The 14,471-nt window shown below is 38.5% G+C and overlaps 1 pseudogene; it reads right to left on the bottom strand.

The window, feature by feature from the left end:
* Nucleotides 1-8,229: 8,229 nt before the first annotated feature.
* Nucleotides 8,230-14,471, bottom strand: part of LOC136169343 (small ribosomal subunit protein eS4-like) — an 83,020-nt pseudogene continuing 76,778 nt past the window's right edge.

Here is a 14,471-nt window from a genome sequence, read left to right as displayed (position 1 = left end):
GCTCACTGGGAATTGTCACAGCTGCAGATTACCTGATGAGGACAGAAGTCATTCAGGGGCATTAATAATCTCTAGTAATAATAATATATTAACAACATCTATTAATAAACTAATAATCTAGGGTATTTAGGTTAAAAATGCTCAAAAATCATCAAAACAAAGTTCTCAAAAACTTAATATCTCACTACTTCATCTATTATGGATATTATTTTATTTACCTTCTAGATGACTTAATATCTTCTTTTCTAGCAAACTTGTTTTCATATGTGTGGGGTAGTGCTGAATGAGTTTAGTCCCCTTAATACAGCCTTAAATCATGAACAATTACGTCATTTTTAAGTAAGAATTTGAGTAATACAGTTGTGTCAATGGGGACAGCATTACCAAAGAACTAGGTAGGTTACTTTTAAAAGATAACAAAAACCACTACAATATTATAAAGTAATTAGCCTCCAACTAATAAAAATAAATGAAAAAAATAATAAAATAAAAATAAATTTAAAAAAAAGTTTAGATGTAATTATTGAGCCTATCCTATTTCTTATGCATTTTTCTTAAATTCAGTTTTTAATAGTTATTTAAAAATAAATCTTATGCTTTCTGGAATGACTATTACTGACTTTAAAGTTCTAAATTAAGTTCTTTTTATATTTGTGACACCAAAGTATATTTGTAAAGGATTGATTCTTGCACCTGATCCTTAGTGATAAATACAATCACACAAAGGTCAGAGGGGAACATATGAGAAGACTAGTGCCAATATTTTGAATTGATTGATGCAAACTTCAGATATACCCTTTCATTGCACAGAGGTATTGGGAATAGTTACAAGTCTCATCAATTCAAGATTTTAAAAATGGAATTTGAATCATCCTAACCAAAGGAGCTAATGAAGCATGTGGATGTGTGGACAAATTTGGCTTCAAGAAAACACCACATTTTCTTGGTTTTGTGGCCCAAACCATCTTTATCTTATTTATATTTGACAATGCACAAGTCCACATTTTATCTGTCATCTTACTAGTCAGATACTTCCACCTCAAGCAAGAAAAAATAAAACAGTTTAAAAATAGTTGCTGCATTGAAAGATGTATCAAAAATATAATCATTCTGTTTTAACATTCACTTCCCTCAATTCCATGTTGATGTGTCTTAATGCCAAAGACAGATGATAAAATTGTCTGTCCACCACTTAAACCTAAATTTTTATTGCTTCTTTCCAAAGTATTGAAAAGAGCCAAACATACTAATCCATAGTGCTGGGTTAAGCTTTCAAGAGTGATCTCACATTGTATTTGTATTAAACCCAAAGATAGATTTCAATGTCAATCAACAACTAATAAAGGTAATTACTTTATCTTGTAGTAATGTAAGGTGTGATCCCGATTATGTTTTGTTTTCCAATTTTTGAAGAGCTAGCACTGTCAGCCTGCATATAAACCTATCTCCTAAATTCCTCACCTTAACTTTCCAGGGTGTCCTCACTGTTTATCCTGAACCCCCACTAAGTTTAAGCCCATAAAGGCTGAGGAGAGGAAGCTAAGACCATCCAACGCCATATAACTTAAAGGTTAAAGCTATTATCACAACTGGAATGTTTCAGAAACTTTAAGCTTCCACTGTCTTTTCCATTTTGAATAGGCTTATCTTCAAGATGGTTGGGAATAACACAGGAAATGAACTTTATCCATATGAAGCAAGTCAGAAGAGCATATGAATAAACCTGCTTCTCACCTTCTATAGACTTAACTCTGGCCAAAGATATCTACAAATTAAACGTGATTGAAGAGTGGAATGTGAGTGTGTGTGTTTGTATATGTGTGTTACCTCTTACTCTTTTATTCCTTCACCTTCCATTTCTACACTCCCTGACCACCGACCCTCACACCCATCACTGCCCCTGACCTTGCTTCTCCCCTTTTCTCTCCTCTTTCCTACCTCACCCCTTCCTCCAATGAATTTCTTTTTATTTTGTTGTCAAGTCCTAAAACATTGGCTCTACAGGATTAGAAGAAATTGATTTGGTAATCTTACATTGAATTGAGTTAGCATAGATAATCACTATTTATACTAGATAGGTATGGGGCTCCCCAGGTGGCTCAGTGGGTGAAGAACCATCCTGCAATGCAGGAGACGCGGGTTCGATCTCTGGGTCAGGAAGTTCCCCCGGAGGAGGGCATGGCAACCCACTCCCGTATTCTTTCCTGGAGAATCCCATGGACAGAGGAGCCTGGTGGAGTGAGGTCCTTAGGGGTGCAAAACGAAGGACATGGCTGAAGTGACTGAGCACACACGCACACACATACTAGATAGGTGAGGTCCTTAAATCAATTTGGGACAGTGTCAGGCAAATTCGCTAATTCCCAAATTTCTCATTTACACAGATGATCCTCATAGCGTGCCACTTAAATAGAATTCCTGCTGTGCTTCAGTCTTTACTTTCTCACATAGCAATGAGGAGTGAAATATTGTAGTATATCCTTTTTATTGTCCTGCTGACAAAGGGTTTTCCCTGTGAAAATAGTTTTTTCTACTTAGAGGCAAGAAAATTACTTAATGCTTACAACTGTGAAGGTTTAGTAACACAGTCCCCTACATGAGTCCTCCTTGGCAAATTCTGGGAGGCAGTGAGGGACAAGAAGTCCTGGCGTGTTGCAGTCCATGGGGTCGCAAAGGATCAGACATGACTTAGTGACTGAACAACGACCACAATCCGTACATATGAACAAGTTCCACTCTAAGGGCACATTTGTAAGTCCAATTTGTTTGTAAGTCCACAAAGTTAGCCTAGGTACTCAACAGTTGGCTACACTCTACCAGCTACATCGCTGCTGCTTTTACACTTGCTTCTAGACATCCTGGGCTAGAAAATAATGTGCTACTGTACTGTAAAGCTTACAAAAGCACAGCCACTTTTAGAGGATGCACGCACAGGATAATGTATACCAGGCTTGTGAACTAACTTATGTGGTTGGACATGCAGACATACGTTTGCATCTTTAAAAGTCTACAGCTTGAATGTTTTATATGTAGGGGACCTAACCTTACTTCTGCTTATTGAAAGGAGGAAAGAACCTGGATATTTATTGTGGACTTAGAGTGGTTTAGAGATTGGAGATCTTCATATACTACATCATCTGGCCCTTGTCACAATTCTCTGAGGCTGATAGTATTGCTTACTTTCTGCAGATGAATAAACTGAAGATGGTGATGGTGGTTTAGTTGCTAAGTCTTGTCTGACTCTTGTGACCCCATGGACTGTAGCCTGCCAGGGATTCTGTCCATGGGATTCTCTAGCAAGAATACTGGAGTGGGTTGCCATTTTCTCCTCCAGGGGATCTTCCCCACTCAGGCATACAACCTGGGTCTCCTGCATTGCAGGCAGGTTCTTACCGACTGAGCCATGAGGGAAGCCCAACTGAAGATGAAAGTGAAAGTCACTCTGTCTTGTCTGACTCTGTGACCCCATGGACTATACAGTCCATGGAATTCTCCAGATCAGAATACTGGAGTGGGTAGCCGTTCCCTTCTCTAGGGGATCTTCCCAACCCAGGGATCAAGCCCAGGTCTCCCGCATTGCAGGAAGATTCCTTACCATCTGAGCCACCAGGGAAGCCAACTGAAGATGACAGAGGATCATCTTCAATTGTCAGAGCAAATTCAAGCATGTCATTCAAGCTCAGGATTTACTAACAATATTAAGGCCATAGGTTTCTACATCAGGATTCCTTTCCTTTCAATTCAGTCAGTAATTTCATTGCTTTTTGAAATTTTACTTTACAGTGCCTTTTATGTACCTGAGGCTAAGTTTGCAGAAATAATTTTCATATAAGCATTTATTTACTCAAAACATGTTTATTACATCATATGCATGATATGTCAGGTGCTGTGTTACATGTTGTGGAATCAAAGTAAATATCTTTGTTGCCACATATAATTCTCCTGCATTCTGGTAAAGCCAGGTGTGTAATCGGATCATCGCAGATGCTCACGCCCCTGGAAAGGCAATCCTGGCAAGGTTCAAGAGCATCAGTGCTTCAAGTCCACATCCATATTGGATTACTGACTTTTTGAGAAATTCTGACAGAGCCCCCATGGATACCCCTGAACCTCAGATCTCGGCTCTTTTCCCCCTGTAATGTGCTCTACAAACTGTTCACTTCCTTTCCCAAGGAAACAACTGCCAGGAGCCAACTTTGCTGCTGGAACTCCATCTCTGTTTCCCTAGCTTTAATTCCTATATAACTTCAGGCTGCCCACTTAAACTTTCTTTGCTTTAGTTAATTATTTGCACAATACAGGTAATAGCTACCCTAGGGGCCACAGTAGGGCTTAATGAATTAATGTTTATAACATCTTTGAAAATGTAGCATTGAAGCTACTAAGTAAGTGCAAATTATTATTATTATTAGCGTCATTGCCGTCATCATCCATCTATTTCACATGTAGCCAAGGGCAGTCTCCAAGAGGTGAATCATGGTGCTTGTCTTCAGACCTGGCTCCATCTTCTAAGCTTGACTGCTTGATCTGAGAGTCTGACCCTAATTGTAGGCAATTAGAAATAGAGCAATTGAAAAAAAGTGGTCTGCCTCTGAAAAGACAAACCATCCCCTGCTTCTACTTCCTTGACTCTGTTTTGGCTGCTGGTTGCTCAGACTCTCTCCTGATCCTCATGCAATCATGTCAATGTATGTAATATGTTTTTTGGAAACTCTCCTTAGCAACCTGACCTGGATGCCCTGGGAGCCTGAGATCTCATCCCACTCTGTAGAGCAAGGGACTGAGATCGAGGACCATGAGTTAAGAGATTCAAACTGAGAATGTCAATGAGTCCATGTTTGGTTTAGCAATTGAGGCTGTACTCCTAAGCCTGTTTGGAAAGAGAAAAATTACATGAAGGCATATAAACATAATTTTGAGTAAAGCTATTTAGTAGCTGATTGCTAGTTATTTGACTTATTTCAATCTGTTGTTTCAAAATGAATGCCAATTATTATAAAAATTCAATTATTTTAAATAGTGAAAATTTTTTATTTTTACTGATGCATTTCCTTGTGTCTTTTTTATCCCCCTGGACAATTCTTAATATTCCTCATGATCAAATTCTTCCTCATTTAGGAAAATTCCCTACATCACTCTAGCCGGTGATAAATTTCCCTTCCCTGACTATGTGATAGACCTTGTCTACATCTTTTATTTTAGTAATATTTGCTGCTCTCTGACAATTTTACATTGTTTTCACTGACAACTTGTTCAGAAGTTTATATCTTCTTTTTTCAATTACTTTACACAGCCATTATGGGTAGTAAGAAAGAGGTGTTCATCTGTGCATCCTCTGAAATGCCTAAGTTAGATCATTAGAAATGGGACTTGATGGCATTTGTTTATCCCTTCCTTCTAATTCAGTAGAGAAGACAGCTCCAGACTTTATATCCCAGAGATTATTTGACATCCCCATTGAATATTATGTCAAGGCTGTTCTACCTTTTCCCCTTCCTCCTGGGGACATGGCAGCATCTCTTGCAGTTAGATTAGGTCGTGTGATTGATGTTGATCAATGCAATATGGTAGATATGATGCCGTTGCTTGAAAAGGCCTGTATGTATATTTCTCTTAGACATATCTCTCTGCTTGCCCTACTCTATTCACTAGCGGGCTGAATGGATAACACCCTAAGGACCTAGAGAAAGGCAGTGCCACAAGATGAAAAGATCCCAAGCTGCCACCTAGGGAAGAATTTCCCACAAGATTTATGTGGCCTGGAAGACCCATGATGGTCTGTTGCATGAGTGAGAAATAAACTTTCATTTTGATAAACCACAGATGGGGGGGAGGTTGTTTTCTACAGAAGCCTAAGTTGACTCATAAAAACAGCTGACAATCACCTCATCCTTAACATATTCAAAATGGGAACCCTTGTTTTCTTTATTCCCCAAATCCAGAACTTCAGCACGTCTTACCCAACTTCTGGAAGTGTATCTCAAAACACATCAGATCTGTCCATTTCTCTCCACTGTTCTATATCACCTCCATGATTTTACATAAAGTTCTCATTATTTCTCATCAAGATTCTATAACTGCTCCTGCTGCGACCATTCAAACATTTTTCTTCTCTTCAATCCACTCACTATGCAGCAACCAAACTCATCTTTTTAGGACAAAACTTAAACCATATCACTCTCTTATTTAGAACCCTTCATTAGCTTAACCATTGCACCAAACATAAATTTCAACTCCTAATCTTTTTTTTTTTTTTTTTTTTCAACTCCTAATCTTGACCTGCAAGATCTTGCATGTTCTGGCCCCTGCCTAGCTCACCAACCTCATCTCGCTTTCCAACTCCCTACAAAGTCTAGTCATCTGGAATTCTTTCAGTTTCCTTAGCAATCTAAATGTTTATCTCTTCCAAGATCTTCACCCATGCAGATTACTTTCTTTGAAGATTTTTTTCTCAGCTCCTCACACAACCAGTTCCTTCCTACCTTTTAAATCACTGTTTAAACATCCTTTCTTCAGAGAGATTGTCTCTGATAGCAATATCTAAGGAAAATATCTCTCCTCTGATACCCTCTATTGCAGCATCTTGCTTTTTTCCATGTTAGAAATTACCAGAATTTTAAATTACATGTAGCAGATATGAACCTCGGGCCACAAGTTAAGAAGTCCAAAAATCATAGCTCTATTTTCCATAAACGGATGCCGTTTCCTACTTATTCTATTTCAAGACCCCATTCCATTTGTGTATTGATTATGATATAGGTTCCAGATGCTATAACAAAGGGCCAAAAAATAGTGACTAATATAGCTTTGTTAAACTTAGTGACTCTCATGTATTAGAATTTTTTTCTCTCTCCTTTTATAATCTGGGAATAAGCAAACCAAGGCTGAAAAGGCCATTTTGAGATGTCAGGGATCCAAGCTCTTTTTGAATTGTTATTCTGCCTTCCTCCTTATGAGGCTTCTGCATACAGGCACAAGATACAAGATGAACTGACTGTAATTTGGGGTGGTAGCTAAGAAGAGTGCATGGTTCAGGAAGAAACTAGGGGTAAAACAGTTCTGGGCCACAATTCCTGTGGCGCATGAATGCTCCCACATCAATAAGGTCTTTGAGGATTTCTAAAGGAGGTGACATTTTAGGAGAAGATAGACATTTTAGTAAAAGATGTGGAAAAGGATGAAGAAAAGGAGAGTTTAAGTGTTCAAAAATCCATACTTTTGTTTTTCTCCCTCCTGGTTTGGATATATAGTAAAAATACTAAAAATGCTTTAATAATAAGTACAGGTAATATGTTAAGAAACTATATTAATATAGTAATAATAAGTACAAAATAGTAAAAAAAAAAAAAAAAGACAAAGAGTACCTGACTACAATAGAAATGAAATTAAATGTGATTAGAAACTGTTACAGAGTCCAAGTTGGTCCTACTTGCTGCACAACAGGCCAATAAATTGAATGACAAGTTGTTGGGGCAAGGAATAGCAAGTTTATTTGTAAAGACAGAAGATTGAGAAAAGGGTGGACTAGTGTCCGAAAGAACCATCTTCCCTGTGTTAGAGTCCAGATTTCTTTTATATTAAAAGAGGAGGAAGTAAGGTCAGACATTTCCTGGTTCCAGTCAGCCTCCAGAGGAGATGTGTCAATTTATTCCTTGCTGCAGTCATTCATAGGTGGAACTAGTCACAACGTTCCCTGTGAGCTAAATAAAAGTATTTTAGCTCAACACTCACTACCTGGGAAGAAGGGTTTCCAGAGATGGGTTATTAGCTATAATTTAGGCTTAGAGGTGACATCACTTTAGTGATCAACTTGTAGTAAAATGCAAACTTTCTTTCCTATTGTGGAATGATGAGAAAGTCAGGAATATTTGTGGAATATGGAAAGAATCATTTGACAGAAGGTATGATTCTGAGCAACAAAGAATAACAGCCTGGCAAAAGGACTGGACCTAAGAAATCAACAATTCTTCTGCCAAAGACAAACAAGGATTGTGGCTGAAAGTCAGGTTTCCTGTATCTGGCTAGAAGATTAGCATCAAAGTCACAGATCTAACATTAATTGAAGAAAAGGCTGGCAGTTTGAGAATTTAGTCTTTGGTGAAAGTGCTGTGGTGGAAGCTTTCATCGCAAAAGGTTACATAAATTCGAGGAGGGTGAATTTGAATCCACACCAATGGCAAGATACCAGTTTTCTCAAGGGATTCTGTAGTTTTCTGTGGTGTAATATCTCTACTTAGCCACAAGGAGCTCTCCATCCCCATCACTGGCCACCAGTCTCTTTGTGTCTACAGCAGTGGTGAGATAGCCATCTTCCCCTTGGCTAAGAGAAATCCATAGTTGGTTGTATTTGCCAAGACCAAAAATGTCGGGAAGCCAGGTTAGCAGAACTGCTGCCGTTGACATCTTTCACATCCACCACATCTCAAGAGCCAGGATGTCTCTCTATTGGTGATCATATCAGTTATTCCCAGGTCAGCCCCACCAATCACCAAACTCAGGTTACCTGTGTTGAACTGGATGAAACTGGTAATCTTACCAGTCTCTGCACCAATCTGAATGGTGTCTGTCATTTACTTTGATGAAAAGATCCAGATAGCTGCTGGTGTAAGAGTCATGTATTGTCCGATGAGGGATTCTTTTAGTACCCACTCTGCACAACTCGTATGTGGCTTCTCAGACATAATACAATGAATAGCAGAGACTTTTGGTGGCATGGGTCAGATAGAAATTCTCTCTGGTCTTGTCAATGCCAATAACATTCATAAAAACATATGGGTATGTTATATCAATTTGGACCTTGTCATCAATCTATTACTCTTTCTTTTTCCTCCTAGCATGGTTAATTGTGTGTGTGTGTGTGTGTGTGTGTGTGTGTGTGTGTGTGTGTGTGTGTGTGTGTAGGGCTTCCCAGGTGGTGCTTCTGGTAAAGAATCTGCCTGCGAGCGCAGGAAATGCAAGAGACTAGGGTTCAGTCCCTGGGTTTGGAAGATTCCTTAGAGGAGAAAATAGCACCCCACTCCAGTATTCTTGCCTGGAAAATCCCATGGATAGAGGAGCCTGGTGTTCTACAGTCCATGGGGTTGCAAAGAGTTGGATATGACTGAGCATACGATATGTATATATATGTGTATATATATATATATATATATGTATATTATATGTGTGTATATACATATATATATATCTCACAAACCCAAAGCTGTCACATACTAAGATAGCAGATGTGATATGTCAACTTAGATTCAACAGAAGAATTTTAATGTTCACATTAAATCGATGTGGTAAATTTGAATTTTATTGCTTTTTAGTATCTAAACAAACCTTTCAACTTTAACTTGGCTTTATTATAATAAAAATGTATACATGTAGAGAGTCCAAACTTAGTTTATACTTAGCACAGTATGATTCACATATGGGTATTCCCAAACTTCCTCCTGTCCCCAGGCCCCAAACGGAAAGCTATTTGCGCACTTAGCTGTCTTCTGTTCCCTACCCTACCCCTCCTCTCCAGAGAAGGGTCAGCTCCTGAGCAGATAATGGAAAAGACAACACCATGGTGGTGAAGCTTCCCTGGTAGCTCAACTGGTGAAGAATCCGCCTGCAATGCAGGAGACACCCGTTCGATTCCTGGGTCGGGAAGATCCCCTGGAGAAGGGATAGGCTACCCACTCCAGTATTCTTGGGCTTTCCTTGTGACTGAGCTGATAAAGAATCCACCTGCAATGCAGGAGCCTCCGGTTCAATTCCTGGGTTGGGAAGATCCCCTAGAGAAGGGATAGGCTACCCACTCCAATATAAACCCAGTGGATTTGGCCCATAAATCATATTGAACCACTGCATGCATATCTGAGTTATTTTATCTCCTGTTAGAGAATACTTAAGTCTGTTCCTTGAGAAAATTTTGAAGGGAAGGCATTCTCTCAGTCTGGGGCCACTGGTTGATGGACAAGAGCAAGTCCATTGACCAGTTGGTCCAGCATCCAATACCTTGGGGTGGCTATTGTTTCAGTACCCTTTGGGACCATAAACTATTGCTCTTAGGTACCGAATGAACATGAGAAGTTGTATACAAGCTTTGGAGAAATCATCCGAGGGGAAATGATCTACCTAGTGATTTCCAAAATAGACAAAAGGCCCATTTTAGTAAAAGTTACACAGTAGATGATAGATCAGCACAGGGGAAAGGACAGTGGATTTAAAAGCTTTAAAGTGTTGACGTTCCACACGGAAGAGCCTAGAGCAATGTTATTCTCTTTGGACTTAAGACAATGGGAGGCTCTCTTGTTGGACAGAAGAACTTCTTTAGTTTGATATGACCAGAGCATCAAGCATTTATGATGAGAGCCAAGGGAGGAGGCTCAGAGTTAGTGAGGAAGCCCAGCCAGTAGGGACCAATATTCCATCCTGAGTAACCATACAATTTTTGCTAAATCTCAGGATGATGGGCTGTGTGAATGGAGTATCCACTAAGTATCTTTCACTGAATATTTATTTATAATCTCTTGAGCTTCCGTTTTAAGTTTCCTCCATTATTCCCACGCTTTATGCTCTAAAAAATAAAAGTCTATTTTGTCAGAGGAAGGACTTTATTTTCCTTCCAACAGAAAGAAAAGTCAAGTCCAGTTTCATAAATGATGAAGTATAGAATAATATGTTAATATGCATCTAACTTTAGCTTTTTAAATGTACAAAGACCAAATTGCTAATTAAAAGTTCCTAAGCATTCAAAACTTAAACACCAAGATTATTAGTTTATTAATAGAATAAACCTTCCAGTAATTTTCAGATCTCAAAGTCATCTATTACCTTCTACCACAAAAGACTAAATATAGAATTTCCTTACTTCTGTAGGAAAAACGGGATACATGTTTCAGACCACACATGAAGAATAGTTTTGCTGTGGTTTTTAGGTATATTTCCACATTTAACGATAGAAACAGAAAGCAATTTAAGAACATTTTCCATGTGTGTCCAAAATGGAAGACACATCATCCTCTTCACAAAAGAGTCAGCAGTTCCTGTTGTCTGGAAAGGGCAGTTAATTCATATCCATGTACACAAGGGCTCGTGGGTGTCCAGGAATACAAACCTTCAGTGAGCTTACCAGAAGTTTTATGATGTTTTCATTTGTGCAGTTTTTCAAATGCAATATATACCCCTAGGAATAAGTACTTTCCCCATGGCTTCTGCATACACATGGGATCAAGGCAGCCATTTGATCCTTCACGTGGTAAAGAGTCTGCCAGCAATGCAGAAGACCTGGGTTCGATCCCTGGGTTGGGAAGATGCCCTGAAGAAAAAAACGGCTACCCACTCCAATATTCTTGCCTAGGAAATACCATGGACAGACGAGTCTAGTGGGCTAAGTCTGTGGGCTCACCAAGAGTTGGACACAACTGAACAACTAACACTTTCACAGGACACACACACACTCACGCACACACACACACACAAATGACCCAACAGCAGAAGTGCATAAAGTCATGAGAATTTTCCAGCATTGTGTAGAAAATTAGAAAAAACTCTGAAGTAGTTATTACATCAGTATTTTCTGCAAATGTAACTCAACAAGTGGGACGTATTATATCTAGGAAGGATTGGCTATGTCTAGAGAGAGCCAGGTAGTTGTTTCTTTTTAAAAAATGTCTTTGGCTATGCCAGGTCTTAACTGTGGCATGTAGGATCTGGTTCCCTGACCAGGGATTGAACCTGGACCCACGGTATTGGGAGCGTGGAGTCTTAGCCACTGGACCACCGGGGAAGTCCCCAGGCAGTTGTTTCTTATGTGGTTATCAGTTCTCTCTCTCTCCTTTGAAAAAGTGCAGATTATGTTAAGGTCCACTAGATTTATGTATTTTGACTGAATTCAGTTATTGCTTCCAAAATAATTCACTTTTTTGAGGGGGATAAGAGTTTCAATTTCCTCAACCCTCTTTCCACTCTACCCCATTCCACTATTACCACCACTAATGAATGAAGCCAGACAGTACAAATGTTTTGAGAATGTTCCAACTTTGACAAGGGAAAGTGAAATATTGCATGATTATGTATCACAAATGAGGTTTTGATTGTAGCCACACAACTCTAAGATAAAATGATTTGTTCTGGTTTTGTTCTTAGTCTCTTATTGGTATTGCTCTCCAAGGCACCAATAAGAGGGTGAAAAGAACAAACAGCTTTCCAGGAGGATTTTTCTAAGAATTTCAACCAAAGATCCAAAAGATAATAGCAGAAATCAGATTCAAAAGAAACAAATAAGGGAACAATGGTAAAATGTGCGGAAAAACAATTGAGGACTGTGGTCATCTACAAGCTTCACCAAAGATTGGCTAGGAAGCCGAGAAGTAGCCAGCATGATACAAGGGAGCAAATGAATGTTTTCCAAACAGGTGTGATTCATTGGGTGTTTTTAGGAAGCTCTAGGATTGATTGAGATGGTTTCAGCATTAGGTCACTTTTCCACGAAATAGTTCTAGCAACTTTCAAGATGTGAGAGATGATGTATTATTTTTGTATAGAAGCAAATTCTGATTTATTAGGGAGAGTATAGATTAGGAAAAGTGACCACCCATGCTTTCTTTTTTATCTTCTTTTCCAGATGTTTTTTGTGTGTGTTTGTGTTCTTTTGTTGTGATTAACTTGAGTATAATTTTGCAAATTTTTGCCTCCATGATAACATACAAGTTGAGCTGGCTGGACTTTCCCAGAAATGGGGGTGCTAAGTAAAGTAACATGGGCAGAGTCAGGGGCTAATGTTTATATAAACCCTAAAGCACCTTTCAGACCTTAAATGTCAAATCTGCATCAAAATCTAGTTAGAAGGAAGAGTCATTGTTAGTAAATAATAATTCATTGAATTCTATTTAGGGAGTGTTTTGTTTTTTCTGGGTCTTCCCTGCTTATTAGCTTATTATTATAGACATTTTAAAAATTCTGTTGAATTACAGTTGGTTTACAATGTTGTTAATTTCTGCTGTACAGAAAAGTGACTCAGATGCACACACACACACATACACACGTATCTTTTTTGTATTCTTTTCCATTTTGGTTTATCACAGGATATTAAATATAGTTTGCTGTGCTAGTAGAGAAAATTTTAATTTTTATTCTATAAGGCAGAAAGTTAAACAGTCATGGACATCTTAAATAAGTTCAAGTAAGGCTGAGATGGAACTAAATTTGGTCAGTTTAATTTTTGGCTGCTCTTCAATGTAGTTTAAACCACAGTTATCACTGATCCGTTCAGTTGCATAATTCATTCTACTTAAGAATGTTCGTCGCTCCCATGCCACACAAGTAGAACTGGCTGGACTTTCCCAGAAATGGGGGTGCTAAGTAAAGTAACATGGGCAGAGTCAGGGGCTAAGATAACACATTTCTACCATGAAATATGCCACAAGAACAAAGGTGGAGACCATTTGATTCATTCCTTAGAATTATTCTTCTTAAAATGTAATTAGCATATGATTTTATTGACTCTGTACTTGAGATTAAAACTGAAGATATATATTCTCCTATATGGAAAAAAAAAGAAAGTGTTTCTAATTTTGGTAAACTCAATAATGTATCCCTAATGTTCTAGAAAGAACTCTGGAATCCTGGTGCCTTGAAATGAGAAAAATACCTAAGCTCTAAATTTCACAGGGTAGAAGAGATCAGTTTCATTTTAAACTCTTCTGCAATTTAGTTGACAGCACCAGGGTATCACTTGACTTGCATGTCTTCAGCATATATTAGGAAGTTACTAGGCTAAATGAGGTGAAGGAGGAGCTTATGGTAAAATATCCTTGCCCTTGAGCAATGTATAAACATGTGTATTCTTAGAAGCTTTGTTAACATAGGACAATGTGCTAGTACGTTTGTAACTCACCTAAATATTCCAGCAAACAAGATGTCACAGAGATATGATATCCTCATGGCACAAAAATGTAGACATTTATGATGTGTTGTTTTATGTTTTCAGTAAATTGTGTGGGAAGCTGTGGTGAATTAGCATTGAACCGAGGGTAAGACTTTCCTATTCCTTCCATCCCCATAAGCTAATTTGACCTTGCTACCCAGGCTGATCTGCAAGGTTTATTTCCACAAGAGTTTTCCCTTGACGAATTCACACTTTCCATATAAGATTTTAAATTTCAAAAACCACCCGAAACTTGCTGTTTCACTTCTGTGTCCCGCCCAAGTGCCTGTCACATAGTTAACCCAATAAATAGTTACAGAAAGAAGAGAGGAAAGAGGAAAGGATGAAAGGAAGAGAGGGAGGAAGGGGTCTATGTTCTGTGTTCATTGTGGTCACACTGGATAGTGTAGTAAGTGTGGGGTGGTGTGTATAGTTCAAATAGTCATAGGTCTCTCCCTGTGTTGTTGGTTGACATGTCTTGTTCTGATGTTGACTAGAACAAACCACCTGTAACTAGCAAGCCAGTCACCAGTTTTTTAAAAAATTTTATTGTATTTTTAATTAATTTTCA

This window comes from Muntiacus reevesi, chromosome 5 (assembly GCF_963930625.1).
Source record: "Muntiacus reevesi chromosome 5, mMunRee1.1, whole genome shotgun sequence".
Lineage (NCBI taxonomy): Eukaryota > Metazoa > Chordata > Mammalia > Artiodactyla > Cervidae > Muntiacus > Muntiacus reevesi.
This window is presented reverse-complemented; position numbering and strand designations above follow the sequence as displayed.